This window comes from Triticum aestivum, chromosome 1B (genome assembly GCF_018294505.1).
Source record: "Triticum aestivum cultivar Chinese Spring chromosome 1B, IWGSC CS RefSeq v2.1, whole genome shotgun sequence".
In the NCBI taxonomy this organism is placed as follows: Eukaryota; Viridiplantae; Streptophyta; class Magnoliopsida; order Poales; family Poaceae; genus Triticum; species Triticum aestivum.
In genome coordinates, this window is record NC_057795.1 from 39,106,113 (window position 1) to 39,112,002 (window position 5,890).

Consider the following 5,890-nt stretch of genomic DNA (forward strand, 5'->3'; position numbering starts at 1 on the left):
CATCAGCCTGCTCTTTGCCGTCAGCTAGCTGACGGCATAGAATTTTTGCCGTCTGCTAGCGGACGGCAAAGAGGATGGGTGGCCCACTAACGAGAACGATCTAACGGATATTATTTTTGCCGTCTGCTAGTAGACGGCAAAGAGTCCGAAAGCGGACGACAAAGAAAATAATCTAACGTGTCTAAAGGCCGCCCCGGCCCCAGCAGACGGCAAAGAATAAACGCAGCCATGGAGACGGATCGATGACTTGGCACACACCCACCCACGACCCACACAGCCCCGGGCCCCACCCACGATGCACACACACCCACGCCCAACCCACGCACACACACCCACGTTGGATCCCATCTCTCTCGTCTTCCTCGATCCCCTTTCTCCACCCCACGCCGCCGCCAGATTCCGGCGATCCCCGCGGTTCCCCACTACCTAGCTCTCCTCCCCGAGGTCACCTCTCCCCGCTCACCATCTCCACTGACCGGTTTCTCTCCTCGCCCAGGAGAGCCACGCCCAGGCACTGGTGGTGGTGCGCCGCGAGGAGGCCCCAGCGGCGTCGAGCTGCTGTTGTTGTGGGCACAACGCCGTCGGCGTGGTCAGGATGGTCGCAGCCCTTCAAGATTCTCAATGGCGGCATCTCGGCGTTGATGACGCAGTCGACGGCGAGCATCGGCGGGTACATGGCGTTGGGGTACCGGAGGGTGGCTGGCGTGCAGCTCTACATCAACCACCTCAAGCCTGCCCGCCTCGGCGACCGCATCAAGGCCAAGGCGAACCCCATCCGGTACCTCGACCCCGACGCGTACTTGGACAAGGTATGTGTGCCGCCACTGCCGCCGCCGCCGGCGGCGTGTCCCCGAGTGACTCCGTGAGGTTCTGATTGGTTCGGTGTCTGGGTTTTGGTGTGCAGGACCAGCTGCTGGACGCGGTGCATTGGATCCGGCAGGCGGTGGGGCTCGCCTGCGGCCTGCTCTGGGGCGCTGTCCCCCTCGTCGGCGCCTTCTGGATTGCCCTGTCAGTCCCTCCCTCCCTCCATCCACAAAGCCCCAACCTTCTTCTTTCCGTTCAGACATAGGCATAGATTTAGGTTCATTGTTAACTGAATTCGTAAGCTCATCTCACACTGAATTTGGGACCTCTTTCCCATCATGTAGTATAGTACTAGCAAGTCAGTCACACATGAATTAGTACATGAGTCTAGCGATTCTGTTAACCGAATTATTTTAGAAACTCGCTTTGTTTTGCCTTTCATTGATCACAGCGACAGGTCCGAGGAGGTGGAGTGAGTGTTAGATTCGCTGTGAATTGGAGGTTCGTTAGCCTCGTCTCTGAGCACTCGTCACCAGCTCAGCAACAAGCATCGCAGTGGTTATGCGCTATCTCTGGTATTAGATGTGACATGAGCTGTTCAATCAGCTCTTTGTTTGGCGTGGCCGTCAGCAAACCAGCAAACCAACGCAATTGCCGCATATATGTAGTGGGATATGAACTGATCTTAGTTTCTCTGTGCTCATTATTAGTTCAATAAATTGGCAAATGGCTGATGATGTATGATTGACTGGCTTTATTCATCTTGCTAGAGTTACTTGGAAATATTGACATTCTCAAACCAAATATGAGGTGCCCTTTATTCAGTCCATGGGAGTATATGTAAGTTGACTGCTTCAAACCCAATCCGTGCTTGCTGTTTAGTGAATAAATATGCTGGTAGAAAATTGCAAACTTCGTAATATGAATAAATATTTGATGGTAAGTTGCGATGAAGATTAAAATTGTATTCGCCCACAAGAAAGAAGATTAACATTTTATTACATACACTAATCTATCTAGCACCAATGTCACGCAGTCAATTTCCTTTATCCTTAGCATTTTTATGGCATACCTTCTTCTATTTAGAATCTTTGGTTGCAATCAGTTCTTTTTTCCGCAAAAAATGAAATCAGTTTCTTTTACTTTTAGCATATGTACTTAACAACTGAGGTGCCAGTGAAAAAGTAAATTTATTTTTATTTAGTATTTGGTGGATCCTCTGTTTTTATAGGTTTCAACATTACTGCCTCCATATAGCTTTTTGCTGATATACGTTGATGGTTTGATGTGTCGCTCCTAGTCCGAATGTTAGTTTTTTTTACTGGACCTTCCTTTTTGACTGGATATTGTTTATATACGTGACTGATTCGTAATCCAGCTGAACTTTCTTTTCATGTACATGATGGAGTTTGCATCCATATATTATTGTACGTGTCGAATGATAGACTTGTACATTTAATTATGGTTCATGTCTTCGAATATACTCCCGTTATGCATGTTTTTAGACTTATTTTAATATTATTGCTGTTATTACGTGCATAGTGCCGTGGAGATGAAATAACATGCTCGTGTACTAATTGACTATACGCTAGCCTGGCTTGCCATTGGAAGGTGGCGTATGGACTATGGACTCATTTTTCTTAAGCTGGCCATGTGATTCCTTTTGCCTATAAGATGGCCGTGCCGTTGGCTGTGTGGACTCTGTATGCCTTTATGCCGCCATCAAGTTGAGGTCAACGAATCACTGCCGTTCATTTATCATAACTTTGTAATTCTGAATCCCCTCCTTTCGTTTTCTATCGTTTTAGTAATATTGAATCTGGTTGCTGCTATTCATTTATGTATGTGAAGGAATTGGATAATGTGCTCTTTTTTTGTTTGCAAAATGAAGGACGCTGCATCCAGGTAGTGGGAATAGTTAGTCCTTGCTATCAATAGTAGTAGCATTATTCACTGTGGAGTGTGATGGAATTTGATGATCATCTACTTTTGCCTATCATCTACTTCTGATGTTTTCCTTGAAAGTGACACGTGATCTTTCTTTGTTTTTCTTTAGCTGATAGTATGATAACTGCTTGCTTGGCAGAAGTTATGGTTGTGATGTTTCTTAGATAAATAAAGAAACTGAGATTTAGTTCGATTTGGAGCCCCTCTTGTTTTACCACAGTTCTTTCTCTTAGAGTTGTATTTTTACCGCAGGTTTTGGATTGGGAGGGGAAAATGCTCTTCTTTCAGTCTCTGTTGAAGTCAAACCCATCCATGCAAAATCTGTACTTAGTAGAATTAATCTAGATGAATATATATGCCCTGCAGTTTTATCGTGCATGCCATTCAACTAACTTGCTCTTGTCCATGCAGACGGAGTAGCAGGACGAGCAGCAGTAGCAAATCAGTCTGATGATGATGGGGTGCGGGAGGCAATGGTGATCATGCTGATGGCATGAAGAAGGCTGATGACCACAACCTGGACCTGTTGGCATTTCGAGTGGCAAACATAGGCGGCGTGGAGACAACAACCTGGACCACCAACCTCCCTTGCCTTTTTAATTTTGGTTGTCGTGGTTGCATCACCGGCGCGGTCGCAAATCAATATGTAGTGTGCTTGTGGTGTTGGGTCTGGACTGCAGTGTCCATCCAGTAGGTTAGGTGTTGTTGCTGCTAGATCCCATGATGCTCACCTAAGTTTTGTGTTATGTGGAGGCCAACCTTTGTGATCTTATTTGTCGACACTTGTGTGATCTCGTCTTACTTTGTGATACAGGTGGTATGATATATATGTTTTTATGGATGATCTTGTCTTATTTTCCTGTGGTCTGTGTTGATATTTGTGATATATGCATGCGCTATACATATGAATATGAATTGCTGAACAAACTGTAAATCAAAGAGATGGCAAAGAAGGAGATTTGCCGTCTGTGCATCTGGACACTTTGGACACTTTGCCATCTGCTGGCAGACGGCAAAGAAGCAAAAACTTTGCCATCTGCTGGCAGACGGCAAAGACCTTTGCTTCTTTGCCGTTAGCCGCAGACGGCAAAGGCCTGTCGTTAGCCACCTAACGGACTAACAGCGCAAATTTTGCCGTCTGCTTTCTTTGCCGTCCGGTGCTGATGGCAAAGGCTCCTTTCCCGTCAGCCGCCAAAAGCAGACGGCAAAGTAGCTCTTTGCCGGATCTTACATTGCCGGAGCCTGTTGCCGTCCGCGGCGGACAAGACCTTTGTCGTCTGCCATTCATGCCATTGCCGTCCGCCGTGGCAGACGACAAAGTAGCCGATTCCTGTAGTGTGCGACAAGTAGCGGCTCCCCCGGGACCGCCCGACGGCTAGGTCGGTTATGCAGTGGCGTTGTAACAGGAACAACGACTTATGGAAGTGATGCAATGACAGAGTGGCAGGATGCGGCTCTGGCTTGTCATGTCTTTATTCCGTCCGAATCTACCACATTAGATTGGTAGTATGTACATCCTTGACTGGGGTTTGCATCATGCAGCTCTCTTCGGGAATGTATGTAGCGGAATGATCCAAATCTCAATTTCTCGTGGTCACAGTGTGTGGATGTACACCTCTATACAATATCATCTTCTTCGGAAAGTCATGAGAGCAGCACACAATGTCTTTGGTTCAATAGTGCTATTTTGAGTCCCATATCTTCAGCTCCAGAGTGAAGACCCAAGGTCCGGCCTTCGATGGTTGAAGCTAGCAATAGTGGTGCCTACGTGCCATTTCTTTGTTGAAGGCATTGCTTTGGAGACTCCTGAGACATTCTTTCCTGGGTGAAAACCCAATATCGGAACTTCAACGGTTGGACCCGGCAACAATGATGCTTGTGTTTAGCTCCCTACCTGAAGGCGTTGCTATATGGTCATCTATATGTATTGATATTTGATACTAGTCGGATCTGCAAAGTTTCGGATTTCTTTGATTTGTTTTGCGAAGTTTTCGATCATGGGTGTAGTAGGGGTGCAATGTCCGTGGGTGTAGAACAGCCACACTCGTTGATGCTAAGGCATAATCCAAAAAAAACTTTTCAAGTTTATGTAGTTTTATTTCTGTTGGTATGTGGATTCTTGAGGCATTACTTGCTTGAATGTCACACTCATCGCTGCAGGATTCCTAGTCGGTGGAAGTTTTTGCTTTTCAGCACCATTGATTTGTATGGGGAGTGAATTAGTTCATGAAGTACCATGCATGAGCATTATCCCACAATCTCTTCCGTTGGTTGTCTATCCTTCATGAAAGCATCAAAATTTAACCAAGCTTGGCATACCCAATCGGGACACAGCCAAAAAATGGGTATTGACTCGTCAAGAATCAAACCCACTAAAACATCCTTTAAAGGGTAATACCAGATGTAGAGGCCCGTTGCACGGGCTCAATCACATTGGATGTCGTATTCGGTTCGCCGGACAACTTCCGAAGCGAAGACTTGATCTTCGACATCATCCCTTTCCGCAGTGGCTATCACATACTGCTCGGACGAACATCGTCTGCCCGCTTCAATGCGCTTCCGCACTACGCTTGTCTAGAACTAAAAATGCCACGCCCAAGCGGTGTTATAACAGTTCAAGGAAACATGGATCGTTTCCTCTGTACTGAGGAACACATCGCAGCCCTCGCAATGGAAGTACAGGTCGGCTTTATCAAGCCCAGCTCCAGATCCGCATTTAAACCACCGGACCCCGTCAAACAAGTCCGGACTACCCCGCAGAATGGTAGTCCATCTCATCAGGATCGTGACTAGCAATCCAGCCTCTGCCTTCGCCCCAACCAAACAGCGGTGTATGTACCGCGTGCTCATAATTACGCACTAAAAATACCATGTACGACGATGGAGGCATATCGAGGATGAGGTCCACAATACGGCTCAACCGTGTCCGGACCCCATCTATCTTTTTCTTAACTTCCTTTTCCTTTTCAGGATCGTTACAACCTACATCGCCCTTTTTATGGTGTCAAAGGGCCCTTTTTCCGGCCCCTTATGAAAAAAAATTCATTAATCCTCTCAAAGGATCACACACCAAGGCGAAAAGAAGTGCAGATGTACGACGGAGTACCTAAAGGATCTTTCAAGATCACCTCCCCTAATG

At 46.7% G+C, this 5,890-nt stretch overlaps 1 long non-coding RNA gene across 1 annotated transcript; it reads left to right on the forward strand.

Moving 5' to 3' along the window:
* Nucleotides 1-689: 689 nt before the first annotated feature.
* On the forward strand, nucleotides 690-1,772 carry LOC123085909 (uncharacterized). Its single transcript, XR_006440135.1, has 2 exons — nucleotides 690-809; nucleotides 1,575-1,772. It is a non-coding gene; the product is annotated as an uncharacterized lncRNA (long non-coding RNA).
* Nucleotides 1,773-5,890: the final 4,118 nt, after the last annotated feature.